Below are 13,347 nucleotides of genomic sequence, written 5' to 3' on the forward strand. Positions count from 1 at the left end.
AGCCACAGGGGGCATCATATGAGTGGGACATCAGAAAGTCAGGTAGTTCTAAATGGAAACTCTTGAGGAAGTCTATGGGATGGTACAAGCTACAGTAATTAACAACATTCTCTTACCTTGTTACTCTAGTTATTCAACGGGAGATGAAAAAGTTACAAGGATCTTATTCGAATTATTTTCATGTTACTTAATTGCTTTGGAGTGATAATTACATTTACACATGCTTGCATATGACCAAAGAAAAGATTAAAAGTAACAAAGCGATGGTTCAAACCATATTTTCCTGCAGTATTTAAGTTGATACATGGCTTAGTTGCATATAATGGCTGTATATGTGACACAGAAATAAATGATACAGTATTGTGATGTGAAAAAAGTCAGTGATCCAGGATTTCCCAAAATCATGAGGGTCTGAAAAGTAATTAATGAGCTTTAAAAGATCAATAAATATATTATCTTTGATTTGCCTTCTGGTTTCTGAGTCTCTGGAATAGCTGCACTTCACATTGTCAGGCAACAATGAGTTAGTGACTCGCTGGCTCTTAATTTATTTATTTTTTTTTTTAACTGAGATTTTTTCATACTGTTCCTTGATTCCAGCAGCTGAGGCTGCAGGGAGGTTGCCAAAGAGAGTGAGTGCTGCAGTGTAATTACAAGAGCTGGCAGGGCTGGTAGTAACACAACTGGAACCCGTCCAAGCTGCAGCACAACATCCCAGTTACCATCAGTGGGAAATAACGCTCGGAGAATAGACCTCATTGTTCCAAAGATTAAAAATTTACAAAAAAATTACAGAAAACAAGTTCCAAACGTCCTTCATATTTATTACCAAAGCACGCAAGCCAGACCTCTCTCTAATGCGCCACTGAGCGAAATTACCGCATCCACAATGGGAGCACTGTGTTTGTACTGACAACTGAGAGAATATGGGGCATTTAATTAACAGTGTTACAAATGGGTTTGGCCGCCGTGTGCCTGGGCGCTGGATAGAGTTTGCATTGTACCATTAAGGAAGTGATACTTCACTGGAAGCATGTTTAATTTAAGGTACGGTCCAGCTCTGGCTAGCTAGAGAAGCTCAGAGTTTAAACTTTCACGAGGCTGACGAGCAAATGTAACTGCTGCTAAAATTAGTGCTTCGTTAGGCTTTTACGCTATTCAAGCATGAGAGAGAAAATTGGTGTAACAGCTTTAAGGACAATCAGGAAACCACCTATAGATAAACACAGGGTCATATGAAGAAATGTTTATCTTCTAAAAGCAAAGAAAGCAAAGGCTGGATAAGTGGAAACGTTACACCCACAACTGTGGATTCGAGACAGCTTAAATTCCTTGTGTACAACGTATACAGCAGCCCCGCTCCTGTTTAAAACCAGACCACCACTAAACTTTGCTCAAGACAGGCTAAATCTGACAGATATTTCCCATTCCCACTTTAGAAAAAAAGTTGCAATCCTATGATACTTTCTTTTCCTCCCCCACTCCCCGTGCTGTCTTCAACAGGACTGTATTGTAAGGATTTACGGCCTCTTTTAAGTCTTTTTTTTTTTTTTTTTTTGAAAAATCTTACCTCAGGTCTGCGATTGTGTTATATGGAAGAAAAGAAATACTTTGCCACGAGGGAGGTTTTCAGAACTGCTCAGCCAATTCCAGCCTGTTTCTGTTCAACTTGATTGAAGTTGAATCGACTACCACTATTTTAATGTAAAGCAGAGCTAGATAAAATTAACGTAAATAAAAATGAGTACAAGCAGCCAGTTTCAAAGCCAAAGCTTCGAGACTTTTACTGAAAGCTCCCATTTGCTTCCTCTTTGACTTAACGTTGGGGTTTTTTTTTTATTTCTTAGGGAGCTCAGCCAGAGCGGGGCAATGGTCTGTGCATCTCCATCTGCTGCTGGGAGACCGCTTGTTTAGAGAACTGCTTAATCCAGACTGGAAAATTGAAAGGTAAACGTTAAATATTTAACAAGCTGAACTCATAATATTAGCTAAGAAGGGTCATCTTATTTGTTGCTATAAGCTAATTTGTTTACAAGGCAGAAAGCCTCGACTTTAAACCTGCTCTAGAATGTTTCTTGTCCTTAAGCAGTCGCTAAACTCCCGCTAATGGATGCACTTTTGCCCTGATATTTCTCCGAGCCCTGTGTTAGCATTTGGCAAACATTTATTGCAAAAGGTTGTTTACTTTGCAGATTGGTTTGGAACATTTCCGTTTCCCTGCCTTCCTCACAAAGCGCATAAAACGAATTGCTTCAAATATTAACTCACCAGGTTGTTGTTTTTTTTTTCCTTTTTTATCCCCCCCCCAATTTTCTCTTTTTCCTTGTCAGTGCAAATAAAAACTATGAGTTTACGTGAGGGATGACAAACCTTAGCGCACCGAGCGCAGCCGTGGAGTTATGTCAGTGCTTGTTACCCCCTGGCCTACACTGACAATTTACAGAAAACATATTTTTATTTGTGCTGAAGGCTCTACATCAGATTGGTAGTGCAAACCAGTCCTGTAAGCATTTAAATCGGTGAATAACCGTGAGTAGGAAGCAGATCTTGGGGAATCCTGACCCCGCTGCTGATGGTGACAGGGATTTCTTTGTTGTGGTGGGGGGACGGCTCGGGCTCGTCCCTTCAGAGGGGAAACGCCAGCACCCACTATTTTTCCTCAGCCCAGGCTGGTTTTGCTCCTCAGACTGCAGTATTTGAGGGAGTGGATTATATTTGGCTTTTTACCTGCATTTTTGGGTCGGATTTAGCCATGCTGTGACAGACCTTTAGGCCAAATAACGGGCTAGGCCGCATTCTCCTCAGCCCTCCATGGCCCCTCTCCCCCAAAATTAGGGCCAAGGGGCTGAAAATGGGGACCTGCACCCCCAGACCTACACACGGGTGATGGAGAAGGTCTGGCGGTCGATGCCTACTTACAGACAACACTTTATGAGCAATTTTTTACCTCAGGGAACTTCCCTCCCTCCCGGCAGCCCCCGGCCGAGACACCCAGCAGGCTGCCTCTGAGGGGAGCAGCAGAGGAACGGGGGGCTGTGGGGCGAGCTGCCTCCGGGGAGCACCCCACCCCGTGTGCCTGAGGGGAAAAAAGAAAGAGGAAAAAAAAAATTATTATTATTACTATTTAAAATTATTTTTTAAAAGCCTGATTTCAGTCAAACCTCGCTACTTACTGGGATTAAAAGGGGGTTCTGGGCATAGTAACGAGGGCAGGTGCGCTCAGGCAGCCACACCGGTGTTTGTGTATTTTACTCGGGAGCAGAAATGTTTGCAAACACGGGAAAAAACCAAAACCCAAACAGTTCAGTTTCAGGGCGGTGGTTCTCAATGGGGCCGAGGGCGGCCACCGAGGTGCCGGAGGGAAGAAATTACTCCAGGCAGCAGAAGTGGTTTAGTCCTGCAGGGTTTCATTAGAAGTATCGATAATTCCGCCCCCTCTCCCTGGGTTTTGTGCTCATTTGTTTGTAGTAATTATTTTCCCGCCTTTTCGCCCGCCGCCCGTTTCAGCGCGGGGAGGGGGGGAGGGAGGGGAGAGTACCTCGCGCACAGCTTCCCCGCCCTCTTGTCCCCGCCCACCTGTTGAATATTTAATAAGACCCGCCCACCGAAAGGGCGAGTCCGACGTGGCCACGCCCCCCTCATGAATAATTAACACCGGCGGCCGTTGGGCCTCCATTTTGGAGCGAGGCGAGGACGGCGGGTGGCTGGGTGGCCAGGGCTGGTCACAGTGGGCCGATACTCGCCTCGGGACGGCTCCTGCCTGGGCGAAGTGGGATATCGGAGCTCTAAGGGGCCGTTTGGTGTCCTCAGGGGCCGTTTGGTGTTAGGGTTGCCATGATGGCGGCTGGTGTGAGAGCATGAGGTGAGGCAGGGCCTAGGGCAGCACATCCCGGTGTGGGGAACCGCACTGAGCATCGCTCCAGTTTGTGAGCATTATGGAGCTGTAGGTCGTCTCTGTAGGTTGCTCCATGACCAAGCCTCAGTGGACCCCCTGCCTGCGTGGTCTCACAACTCCCGTGTCCTGCGAGGCTGCTCCTGTCTGAGACCAGGCCCCACCAAACCCTCTCTTCGATCTGCTGAGGCAAAACACGGCCCCAAGACACAGTGCCCAGTCTCGGCGTTTGCTAACAGCGGAGCAGAAGTTCTCTGCCCGGCTCTCCCAACAGGATGCTGCAGGACAAGCTTACACAGGAGCGTGAAGCCTGCGTACAAATTAATTAACGCTGCAGCGGAAAGATGTCACAACACAAAGTGAGCGTGCCATAACACATGTCTGGGAGCGAAGCTGTAGCGTGGTAAAACAAAACCGTGGCACAAGACCAGCTGCAGACGTTGTTGGCAGAGGCTGGGCTACGAGAAGGAGTTACAAATTGCCATGCAGCCGTTAATCTATTATTGCATTATACTGTAAAATAGTATTGTTCCATGGTGCTGCGATCTCGGGAAGACCCCAGCGAGCTGCTGTTCTTTGTCAGAGCAGTAAACAGTTCCTATTCACTTAACAAACTGGGGTTTAAAATAACTATTTCTTTTTACAAATTCTGCTTCTGAAGTAGCCGACATAACTATTTCTCCTGGGGATAGTCACTGAGCCTCTCAGGAGAGGCTGGGTGCTGCTCCGAAGGCAGTTCCCATACGATGGCAGCAGAGGGCTGCAGCTGGCGGAAAGGACTTTTCCCCAGTAGGTTGTTTTTTTTCTTCCCGAAGACAGTTGTTTGTTTGTTTGTTTGTTTGTTTATTTCTGGAACTTTATTGAAGGAAGAACTTCCCTTAGCCAAACTGAAACAGAAACAAAACAAAACTCAACCCCAAATACAACGATACAGCATCGTCTGTTAACCACTGCTAGCATCAATGAGTGGGAATGCCACAACGATGTAACCACCATTGCAGTTTTTTTTGCTGAAAAGGCGAATTAGGCAGAAATAATGTGCCTCCAAGGCATTTCTGCATAGTCTGGCTTTTTGTTGAGTGGCACCAGCCAGGTAAAGCCTAAAGATTTACATTGTCCCTGTTTCATTTTCCCTCCGGGAGTGGCAGTGCCTCGCTGAGTGTCTCTGTATGTATTTGTGTTCTGCCTCTGGGAATCCATCAGCAATTCTCTCGCATGCCGAGAATGTCGTTCTCCTCGTCCTCATTGTCATTTCCCTGGTTTGCACCTCTCTGTTCCACCACGAGAGAGTTGCATTTCAGGAATGCCAGAATAAAGGACTTCAGACTGTTCATTTACACCAGTAGCGGTGTTTCTGGTAGTTACCAGACAGTTCTTGGAGAAAGAATATAATAAAATGGGGCAGATACTGAGTGGTTTAAGGGTTTCCTGAGTCTGAAGCTACATCCAGGCTTCCATGTTTAAAATGCAGTGGTGGGACCTACATAAATACGTCTAATGATTGGCATAATTAACGACAGGAACAGTGATACCGAGTTCTGCAATTTAATTGCGTTGGGTGGTTAAAAGTATTATCCTGTGTTTGCTTTAAATGGGTTGAATGAGTCACGGGCTTGTTTTTTCATTTGAGGCTCTGTAAATTAGTCAATGTTTGTAAACTGCTTTGAGATGACGGGATGAAGGCTAATTAAGGAAAAAAAGTACAATTGAGTCTTTCTAAGCGACGGTGATGGTGGTGCTGGAGCGCTAACTGCTTATTCTATGCAGGACTGGCCTCATCTTGTGTACCCGATTTATCTTTGCCCTGCCTACACCCAACGTGTGAGCAGCTTTATGTAACTGGGGTAAAAATACCCGGGGTGTCTCTGGTGCTCTGCTGCTGTCAGTGGCAACGGTTAAATGACAAGAGCGGGGCTGTGATGGAGGCAGCTTTTCAAACCCCTCGGGCTTAGAGGGCAGACAGTCGATAGTGAGGTTTTTCCAAAGAGCCCAAGCACGTTGGGCATCGGAATCAGAACCCCCCAGGGAAGCCAGGAGGTAGTTTCAGGATGTCATTAAATTCCTCTGCAATGGCCGTGTAGGCAAGATGTAAATCTTTTGGGCTGTAAAACCAGCACTTTTTTCAGTCAGTATTTCATTTATCACATGCATGATTTTCAGGAAGGTTGTAGGGGAGCCCTGTGATAGGAACATGTAGAACTAGGTGGAAATAGGAAATCAGAGCGGTTTGATGGGGATACCTCAGTGGAAAAGCGAGGGAGCTTTTGCGCATCAGGGTGGGGAAGTGGAGGAGCCTCTGGAAGATCCCCCAGGGCCGGGGAATGGGCTTCACAGGCTGTCCTACCTGGACAAACTGTGTCTGGTTTTGCCAGGGAAAGGCTTTTATTTCAGGGCTGGTGAATGGCACGGGGCTAAGAAGGGGCACAGAGTGTGTACATCCCATGTCCCAGCCCAGGCCTCGGCAACGGTTTGATTTCCAGATGTCCTCGTTCCTTTTAGGATCGCAAGTGCCTTGGTTTGGCGGGTGTGGGGCAGGACGGGTGGATGGATGGATGCAGAGGGAGTGCAGGTTTGTGCCCTGGGCACATTGTTTATGCTCCATCAGATATTAAGGATTTCCCTCACATCAGTCGTTCCTTTGCAGTTGCCAAATCCTTGCTGAGGATCTGGCCTCTAGGTTTTTCTAGTTTGCTCCTTTCTTATAAATATTCCTTTTTTTTTTTTCCTATCTTCAGTGTTTCTCCATCTTCCAGTTTTGACGAGAAATAAGAGACCAGCAGAAAAATAAGAAGTGGATTACTAAGGATTCATTAGCATCTCAAATCCAGCTCCTCTGGTTTTCTGAAGAGCCGAGCGAACCTGTCAGAGTGTATGTAACTAACTGGTGCTCTTCCTTTCTGCTCCTTTTTAAGATGCGACGCTCAGCCCCAAACAGATGGGAACCTGTCAGCACAGCACGGGGATAATTACCCGTTCGAGCCACGGGAAGCTTCGTAACGGGTAGGAAGTTACTGCAGCCAATACCACTCTGCTTTATGGTCTTATCGGATTTCTCAGGCTGAGCATGTTGCTAGGCCCTGTTATTTCTTGGAAGAAACACCAAGAAAAACCTTGTTTCTCTAGGGATTTATATATTTCCATAGGTGAATTCTCTTTGATGCTGTGGAGCAGCTCTGCCACCGCGGGTGTCCTGCCTGGGAGGGACGATAACCTGCAACAGAGGTGTGGAGGTATCAAGGATGTGCAATAACAAGGAATAGCATAAATATTAAATAAATTAACCTGATGATTGCTTCAAGCTTCTGTCATGCTCTGGGCATTGGGTCGTCCCGTGTTCCTGGTGCCAAAGCTCACGGCACAAGCTGTTTTTTGGAGATTCACATACAAACTTGCGTATCTCTCATTGTCGGACCCCTCTGGTCATCACCCACTGGCTTTGCCGGCGGTGGGAGAATCATAAATCTTCATTTTTTTTGTGGACAGTCAGGCCCGGTGCCTCACCCCCACCTCCACCAGCAAGAGAGGATGAGGAGTTCAGACATTCTCGCCCTGGCATTTCTTTTTTCTTATTTTTCTCTAGGTCTGGAGGCTGGCGGAGTGAAAAATCCTGCTGCAGCAAAGCGGATTGTGGATATAACCCTCATGAGCAGGCACCAGGAAGCCAGTAGGTACTTGCGTGCAGCTTGTCACAGAGCATGAAACCCACTATTATTCGTAAAAGAATAGCAAACCTGCTCTTTTCAGTACTTCAAAAAGAAAAGGAAAACAAATATAAAAGCCTTTCCTTTTTTTTTTCTTTATCCCAGCAATCCTGAAATTTTATTAGTTCTGTGTTTTATGCAGAGAGGAAAAGGGCTTCAATTGCATTCTGCCAGCACGCGCTGCAGATTTTGGCAGGTTTTTAAAAAAGTAACAAAACCACCTGCCTCTTTTTATAACTTTAGTTCAAATTGAGGAGGGGATCAATAAAATTTAGCTCAATTTTCCTGCGAAAAAGCAAAATTGCTGCCTGTTCTGGCCTACTTGTTCAACAATCAGGATTTGTTGTGTTAAAAAGGAAAAGAAAAGGCAAAGAAAACCCCAGCCTTTGGAAAATTTTCAGTCTGTGAATTGGGCTCACGGGTTCTTCCTCCTCCTTTTGTAATGAGAAAATTGTGGGAGGAGATGGAGGCTGTTGCCGAGATCCTCTCCTGGCAGCTGGATGGAAACGTGCAGGTGTTTTCTGCTGCCTTAGATTCAGCCTGAGTCGAGCCTTTTTTGGGAGCTGCGCTGATAATTATCACGCTGCAGGATCCCACCCTGTAATCTCCCCCTCTCTGCCGTTCGGGAGAGCAGCACAGAGCTCCAGAGAGTCATTTCTTCATTTCTGGGGGCAGAAATGTCGTTTGAACCGTTTGAAACCCGTCCGGCAGCAGCGTGCAGGGCGGGAGGTGCGTCTGCAGGGGTTGGTGCATCGCGGCATCATCGCTGCGATTTTAGCATCGCCTTTGGATCAGTCATTTTCTAATTCAGTCTGATTAAGGGCTGAAAAGAAAAGAGTGGTGCTGTGAGTTTTCTGTGGAAATATCTGCCTGAAATACCACTAGTCGCAGTTGAATTTTGTCCTGGCGAGCCATGGGTTCGACCACAGTTTTTTTGGGTGTTTGAGGCAGCGGTTCGATCTCCGTGGAGCCACGGGGATGGAGAGGTGGATGCAGCCTCCTGGGAGAGGTGGTTGAGCAGCTCCGAAGGCAAAAAACTGGTGTGTCCGACAGAGAAGGGTGTGTTTGAAAATACATTTCCTTTTGCTTAATGCAACACCCCCCCCCCAAAATAAATCTGTTTCTGACATCCATGGGCCAGAAATGTATTTTAGGCAAACTATTAAAATTGTCTCACGAAGACGATAAAAAACCCCAGCATGATAATGAGTTTCATGGCTTCTGTCAAACCTGTTCCAGGATTTGGAGAAGCCACATTTCGGGTGAGTGCTGCTGCCCCCACCCCGGCCGTGGCGAGAGGGGATTTATGTGTTCTAGTTAGACAGACTGATTTACAGCAGCGCCGGTTCCTCGTCTCTACAGCTGACTTGAGAAGATTTCTGAATTCTTTTAGTGACCGTTAGAGATGAAAAAAAAACCCGCTTCTGAGATGGACACGTGTATGATGCTTGCAGTCACCTCAGCAAGTAATTCCACTCCCCCCCCACCCCCCTTGAAAACACCTTTCCCTTGAGCATCTGTAAGTATTTTACAAATATCAGCAAATTTACAGTTTGTTTGTGGGAAAGGAAATTATTCCCATCCTTCCTTTCTAGATGAGGCAACACAAGGCATAAAGACATTTCATATACAACCAGGTGAGGACTTCAGGAGCCCTAATTCCCTGCTCCCAGTTGTAACCAAAGCTTAATTCCACAGCACTTGTAAAAGGCAGATTCAGAGCCGTGCAGCTATTTGAGATTTTATTCCACCACCCACAGGCCCTTTTGTAGCAATCTGCTCCCCGCTTCCTGGCACTGCTATTAATTATGGTCTGCCGTGCTGTCGTACCTGAGGCTGCAGTTGCATTTCCAGGGTATAAACCCTTGTTTATTTGCATAATGGCTAAAGTAGTTTTCCCCCTATTCCTGGGATGTTGTTTAGTATGAAAACTATTTGTTCAGGGTAGCTGACATTCTTGTATATTTATATATTATAAAGTATTTGCTTTTTTTTTTGTGTGTGTGTATATAAAAATAGAGAGAATATATATATATTCTAATTATATGTTTATGTTACATCTCTGCTCAGAAAAACAGAACAAGGCATTGGGAGAGTAAAATTCTTTTATCATGCTTAAATTCACTTATGGCTGCTTGCATTGTGTTAGCACGGCTTCTCCCAACCTGGAAAAGACTCCTGGGAAAAGGGGATGAACCAGGGTGTGAGGGGCTTGGGAAGGTGAAAGGGAGAATGAAAAGCAACTGATATATTACTTCTTTTTCCAATATTGCAACATGGTCATAGCTATTGGAAGGAGGTACAAAAAATGGTGACATTTCCTTCAGAAGGGCAGCAGAGTAATTAGAAGAAAATTATAGTCTTGATTCAAACGTCAGTTACATCAGTTTTTATCCTAGTTATGTCCTGGGAACACCTCCTGATATGGCGTGTTATTACTAGGACAGAAAAAGATGTCTTTAAAAAAAATAATCCTTGTATTCTTACAGTGTCAATTAAAAGAATACAAGATGAAAATAATTCCCATCCTGCTTCGAAGTTCACATAAAATGACCAATAATCCTTTGCATATTTTGAAAACAAAGCAGTCAAAAGGAAGATATTTTTTTTTTAATATTAAGACTGTATTCCATGCAGATAATCCATAGTAAATACATTGCATTAAAAGACAGTTAAAGTGCCTTTAGTCCCCCAAAATAGTCCAACTGTGCTGTAAATTCAAGTATGTGGAAAGTAGGCCTTTAGTTATTAAGAGAAGATTTTTTAATGTGGGTCCTGCTCCCATTGATGTTGAAAATGGGTGGGTGGGTGGGTGTGTGTGTGTGTGTGTTAGCCCCCAACTCCCGCAGGAGCAGAACCAACCTCGCATTGGTCTCTGATAAACCCTGCGCTGTGATTTCCCAACTGCAGGACGCGGACGGATGGCCAAGGAGCAGGTTCCTGATGACGTTTTTCTGCCTGATGACAGAGCCACACGCTCGGCAGTTGCCACCAATGGGGCTTGGAAAGACAAATGAGGAGCCAGAGCCGTTGTTTATGTTTCGCATCCTCTTTTAACCAGCTGAGCCAGGGCCTGAGCACAGCCAGCAGCCCCAGCCCCTTTTATAGCTATAAAATATACAGGTCGATATACACAGACATTACACAGTCTGCTCTGAAGCGAGCCCCAACACTGGGTTCATCAGAATCCAGAGGAAAAACCTCAGGATGTGGCTCGAGAAGCCACAGAATGAAAGCAAAATTAAACTCTTTTTATGTCAGAGTCGCCATCGTCAAGTTCTTGCTCTGGCACTCGAGACTCGCAAGATTAACCGGCATCTTGCAGTCAAGAGTCACCCAGGAACGGAGGATTGATCCCGATGCCTTTGACTCGGTGCAGCCAACATTATACCTGAGCCCAGACGCCCCTGTTCTCTTCATTCGAGTGGTACTTGTTGATGGTAAAGACATTTTTCTCTTTCTTCTAGGCATCGGCAATGTTATCGTTGGGCTTTCTGGAATTTAATAGGCAACCTCTTCTCTTCCACTACAAAAGATTGCTCCCTGCTGACTCGCGAGCTTCCCAGGTGTGAACTTCAAGGGTCCAGAGCTAGACCTCATGGCAAAAGGTAGGACTGAATACTTATTTTTATTCTCCTCCTCGAGACACAGCATCTAAGCGCATTGCTTCTCCAGAGGGAGCTGCTGGTTGAATCCAGACCTTCAGCTCAGAGCACAGACGTGACTATGGGCAGTGACTTCTCCATCTCCTCTACCACAAGGTCTTGGAGGTGATGGATTGGAGCTGTTAATGCTCTACCTGACAATACCCCAAACCCTATTCCTTGGTAGAAGACAGACCAAACATGTGTTACACAGCTACAAAATAGCCTGGTTTGATTTGTTTCTTTCCTTAAAGGAAAAATAATTAAAAAAAAAAGCCTTTTTTTTACTCCAGGCACTCAGAACTTGGCATCTCCCCTGAAGTGCAGGTATTTTATGTATCTTAGCCATTTCTGCTATGGCAGGTGGGTGGTGTTATTCTCCACCTGAGTATCTGATCTTCTTCTGAATCCTTCCAAGACCCTGGCTGCAGTAACACCGCAGTGATTTATACAGCTCAATCGCACTCTATTTAAATGAAGTCTGTTTTCTTTTAAATTTGCAGCATTTCTGAACTGCTGGATGTTACCTAAGCAGTTCTAGGGGCTGCAGGGGAAGAGGAGTACCCAAATCTGGCTGTTATTGGGTATGCATGTTCAGAAAAACGGTAAAAACAAGGCCGTTATTTGAAAAGAGTTAATTCAAGAGAAAATTCCTTCCCAGCTCATAACCATTTCAAAGGGGATCAGGTCCTGGGCAAAAACTAGACAATAGCATCCCTTTGAATTCTTTCTACTTCAAGGAAATAGGGGAGAAAAAAACAACCTTCCAGTTGAAAGCTTTATTTGGGAATAAAGTTTATCTTCAACATATGTCTAAAGAGAGACTGTCTGGGCCATAAGGACTTGGCACGACTCAGTCTGACTTACCCTGTTTGAGCATTTTGGTGCCTTTATGCCATAATAAGATGCAGCAAAAGTCTCCCTAGTGGCTATGTGTGAGAAAGTATAATCTGGGGTCTAAATGCCACGAAGCATCCATATTTATCTTTAATGGCTATATAAATTCAGCAGATGAGAAGGAAAACATTAATTAGACAGACCCTGCCTTTGGCAGTAATCACCACCAGTGACAGCTGAACCAGCCAGTGGATAAAATATGCACGAAACATGATTATCAGAATAAATAACTGAGGATCAAGAGAAAATTAAAGAAAAAAAAAAAGGGAAAAAAAAGCCCCACACAACCAACACCATTTTTGGTGGGGGAAATAAAACTTTACCTTATACTAGACTTTGGAGACACTCTCTCTTTTTATTTTTTTTTATACCATCTTTCCCCAGTTTAGGGCCCGATCCTGCGGCTGGTGTCTGTGGCAGTGGGGTAGAGTGGTTCTGTGAATTCTGATTGCACAGAAGGAGTAGAAAACCCTGAGAAGGTCGTGTCGAAGCCCTTAGTTAGGGTCAGAGTCTGCAATCACGATATACCTACAAATCCAGACCAGGGGCCTATCACAGACATAATAAAATTTAAAAAAATAGAAAAAAATGCCACTGATTTGAGTGGGCTTTAAGAACCATGATGTTAACAAGGTGATTTTTTAGTTTGTTTTTTTTTTTTCAATGGTATCAAGGCATGTATGCCTTCGCTCCTTATTTATGTGAAATGCCCATGAATAAGCTTGGATTTACTTCAGGATTTAGCCCGTGGGAGGCCATGTTAGTGCTCTGTCCCCATCCTCATCCATCAAAACCTCCTCTGTTCCTGCTGGAGTAGTGGCCGTGCCACAAGGACGTATTTTGAAGGAATCTAAGATTTATTTTTTTTTTCACACTCTGTCTCTGTCTTTGGGGTCATAGTTTGTAATTTAGCAAAGTAATTAGATGCCAAAAAGTGCATCAGAGCCGTTGGCTCGCAAACATCCTGAAGGTGAATCCTCCGCGGGGTTTTGCCCTTAAAATAAATGAAATTTCCCTTTCTCCGGAGCAGGGGGTGGAAGCTGCTGCTTTGCAGGGAGGGGAGGGCAGGGAGTTGAAGCCATGGGTGGTGGAAGACCAACTGCAGGATGAAAAGACAAGGGCACGAGGCTTCTCAGCCACGAAGACAAAATTAAATGCTGCCTGTCCCAAAAGGCGGCGAAGGGGAGAGCGGAGAAAGGGACAGAGCTGGGGG

The sequence above is a fragment of the Numenius arquata genome, chromosome 23, assembly GCF_964106895.1.
Source record: "Numenius arquata chromosome 23, bNumArq3.hap1.1, whole genome shotgun sequence".
NCBI lineage: Eukaryota > Metazoa > Chordata > Aves > Charadriiformes > Scolopacidae > Numenius > Numenius arquata.